Source organism: Rattus rattus, chromosome 5 (genome assembly GCF_011064425.1).
Source record: "Rattus rattus isolate New Zealand chromosome 5, Rrattus_CSIRO_v1, whole genome shotgun sequence".
NCBI lineage: Eukaryota > Metazoa > Chordata > Mammalia > Rodentia > Muridae > Rattus > Rattus rattus.
In genome coordinates this window covers 34,987,854-34,991,885 of record NC_046158.1, presented here as the reverse complement: position 1 = coordinate 34,991,885, position 4,032 = coordinate 34,987,854, and the positions used below count along the sequence as shown (strand labels likewise).

At 37.7% G+C, this 4,032-nt stretch overlaps 1 pseudogene; it reads left to right on the top strand.

The window, feature by feature from the left end:
• The first annotated feature begins 2,448 nt into the window (after positions 1-2,448).
• Positions 2,449-2,545, top strand: LOC116902479 (annotated as a pseudogene).
• Positions 2,546-4,032: the final 1,487 nt, after the last annotated feature.

Genomic DNA, 4,032 nt, shown 5'->3' with positions numbered 1-4,032 from the left:
TGTACAAAACTCAACTTACCACTCTGTCACTTTTAAATGTGATTACCGTGTCAACTGAAATTTTCAAATAGAGTCTGGACAAATGCTTTAGTGGTTAAAAGCACTCACTGATTTTGCAGACCAGGGTTTTGTTCTCAGCACCTAGTCTGATGCCCTCTTCTGACTTCCCCAGGCTCCTGCACACTTGTGGTGCACATAATGTTATACAGGTAAGCTCACACGCTTATAAAATAAGGAACAAATAAATCTTATAGAAATAAAGCCAGTTTATGAATAATAAAAAATAGATGTATGGAACGTAGAAAAAAATGCTAGGGGAAACCCATATATTCTACCTATACAGACATTAGATTATTCCTACATTAATTAGGGTAAAATATTGGCACTTAAGCAAAGAGAAGTAAAATACTTGTTTAGTAATTAAAGTGTAACTTACTTCTTTGTGGGTTCAAAGTTTATCTAATTCGAGATCTGCTAGGTCTGACAAAAGCTATAATGCTTTCTGTTTTGTCAAGTAGACTTTACTGAGCACTTTTTGAGTCTTGTGGCGGAGGCGTGTGGGAAGAATTACTGGAACGATCCATGGAGAACCCTTGAGGAAGACTTCCATGGAGTGTTTCATAGGTATTTCTCTAACTACAATTCTATATCTTGTCTTCTTTTTTCAATATAGAAATTTTAAAGGAAAAACCAGCCTAATTTTTGTTGAGATCAATAGCAGCATCAGGAATTAAACTAACCACATTTTAAAAAAGCTATTGGTATTATTGCCTATTATTATTTTGGTTTATTATTTTTTTTCTGGGACAAGTCTCATGTAACCTCAAACTTACTAAGTAGCCAAAGGTGGCCTTGTTTCTACCTCCCGAGTATGGAGAGCTATACACTGCCATGCTCAGTGTTATGTGCTAGTTATGTAGTGTGGGGTATCAGTCCTATGAGTTTGTATGTACTAGGCAAACACTTATCAAGGGTACGGTTGATTGAATCCAAGTCTTCATGCACGTGAGTGATACTCTCAAACCTGGAAAATACATGTTTTAGAAAAACACAAGGAAGAACCAGAGTCCAGTAGAATGGCAGCTTTAGAAAATTTTAAACACAGTCTGGGAAATGGTTCCAAAGATTTTCATGTAGGGGTGGAATAAAGGCTATGGAATAGCTTTTATGATGCAAGTACTCCATGCATCATGGAACTTATATAGAAGACTTGGATTCCTGTTCTTTTACCAGGACAACAAACAAAAAACTGAATCTACATTTATTGTGAATCTACATTTATTCAGCAGACCCACAGACAACTTAAATAACACACACACACACACACACACACACACACAGACACACACACATATATATATGTATATCAGTTTCTTCTCCAGAACTGACATAGAGTAGTGTCTTCTCTGAGTCTTAGTCATGAGGTTTAAATGCTTAAGTGCTAAGACAGTGTCTACTCAATGATTAATCCCCAGTCTGCTTTGACTATCACGACTATCTTGCTGGGTTCTGAAAATTACTTTCTATTTTAATTAGACTTTCTCCTCTTATTAATTTTATGCTTTTACTTGTAGCTCATAATGGCATTGAGTGTGATGGGCCTCTTTGGCCTCTCTTTTACTTAGCCAAAACATGTCAACTCTCTATGTGCTAAGTGAAAAGTAACCCTCTTAAATCTCCTGCAGTGTAAAGGGGAACCCACATGTGCAAAGAAAACGCTTTTAGTATTATATGTTAAGAGGTCTAATGCGACTCCACAACCCCTATTGTGGGATGCAGAAGTTATGACTGTTTAGATGAATGTCTTTGTAGAGAAAGGAGTTTGCTCCTAAAACAAGAAAGAAATATAGACCCAAAAGCTTGGAGACATGATAAAGCCTAGGATTTCTAGAAAACATTTATATATGGGGCTCAAAGGAGGGTTTTGTTAGATGAGATTGTATTGATTATCTGATTAAATTTCTCCAGCCACACGTCGGCATTTATTTATTTATTTATTTATTTATTTATTTATTTATTTATTTATTGTTGTTGTTGTTTTGACTAGTGGGCAGTGATTAAAATAATTTGGTAATGAAAGTATTTACTTAAACTTTTGTAGATGAATTTTAACCCATCAACATGGCTGCTTTCATCACATCCAAAGACATAGGGGTGTGTGTGTGTGTGTGTGTGTGTGTGTGTGTGTATGTGTGTGTAACCCAGCTGGAATGAAGACATGCCCTTAGCACACACCTTTAATTCGTCTGTCTGTAATCCTTTAGTACACAACATTAATCCCAAACAATGACATCTAATTGAGTGACTAATTCTAATAAAGTGACAAATCAGGGAAAGGTTTGGCCGAACGAGTCAGAGATAAGATATGCCAACTCTCAGGAGAAAAGCTATTTAAGAGCAGTGCAGGGAGAGAGGGAGTTCAGTTCAGTTCAATGAGATGGGAATTGAGTGCTCACTTTGGCAGCACATTGGAACAATACAGAGAAGACTAACATGGCCCCTGCACAAGGATGACAAACAAATTCATGAAGTGTTCCACAGTTTTTTTTTTTTTTAAAGATGGGAGTTGAGTCAGTTGGAGTCAGCACAGTGAGTGCAGTGCAGTGGAACTGAGTTTGAGAGTTCATGCATTTCAGTGCAGATCAGCAGAGCAGTTGAAGCCATAGAATAAGGAGGAGCAGAAATATTAGAACGAAGTGCTAGAGTTAGTTTGAGGCCAAGCAGAGCAATTCAGTGAGAAGCCAAGAGAAGCCAGATTGAGTCAGTCTACTTGGAGAGGAGTTTGAGCCAGAGCAGCTGAGTTGGACCAGTCAGCCAGAGTTCAGAAAGACGCAGGCTTATTCAGCAGTGAGCCTCCAAGAAGGCAGTTACAGCTGGCAAATAAAAGTTACTTTTACAAACTTTTATCAAGGTCGTTTTTGTTTTATATAGAGGGAGGCTGGAGGGTGATACATAGACTTGACAGACAGGTGGATCATCTACGACTATGCCGTAGATACTTACCTACAGTAAGTCAGTGGTAGTAAATAAACAGGTAAGAAAGATGAATCCAGGGGCTGTTTTTGAGACAGAGCTTTGAGACTATCTCAGGATGGCCTTGAACTCACTTTATAGTAATTCTCATACCTCAACGTTAGGAGCTGATATTGTAGGTGTGTATCACCTTTTTATTCTTACTTTTTGAAAAATCTTCTATACTTATTTACATCATGCTGCTTGTTGATCACACTTTGTTTTTGAAAATGTCTTCATAGTACCCGTTTCCTTCCATTTCTCCCCTCTTCCTTCCTTTCCCTCCCCCTCAATATCTCCTTTCCTGGTTTTCTGGATAACCTCTCTTCATTAGCTTCTTAGTTGAGAATCAGGTTTGTCATACACACTTGCTGGTGTTAAATCTTCTGCAAAAGGTGATTCAGAAGAACCATAAAATGAGGACATCTTGTATCTGTTGAGAGAGCTATTGTACATTTAGGTGACATTTCAAAGCAGATTGCATGATCCAGCTGAAGGCTATCGATTCTTCTATGGACAGCTGTTTATGCAGTGTGATTTCCTTTGAAGTTTAACATGTCGTGATTGTTTCTTTGAAATTTCTATAAAGACAAACAAAAGTCAAGCCTGGTAGCCATTGGAGGAGAAAAATCACTATTACTCCCTAGTCCATATACTTGTATATGAAGAAATGTGCACACTACCATTATTTTTCAAGTACCATAATACAATGCCCAACTGATGGCTCTGAGGTTAAGAGCACTTGCTACTCTGGCAGAGCATTGGCCTTGATCCCAGCATAGTGGGACGGTTGAGAAGCAGACATAACTTTAGTACCAGGGGGTTCAATTCCATCTTCTGATTTCTGTGGGCACCAGACACACATGTGATGCACATACATACATGCAGGCAAAGTGCTCACACATATAATGAACAAAACTTTAAAAAATGCTCAATAATTTTTAAGGCAAATAAAAGCATACATATTCTAAGAAATATTCACATATTAAAATCATGACTTCTTATAAGAGGAAGAGAATG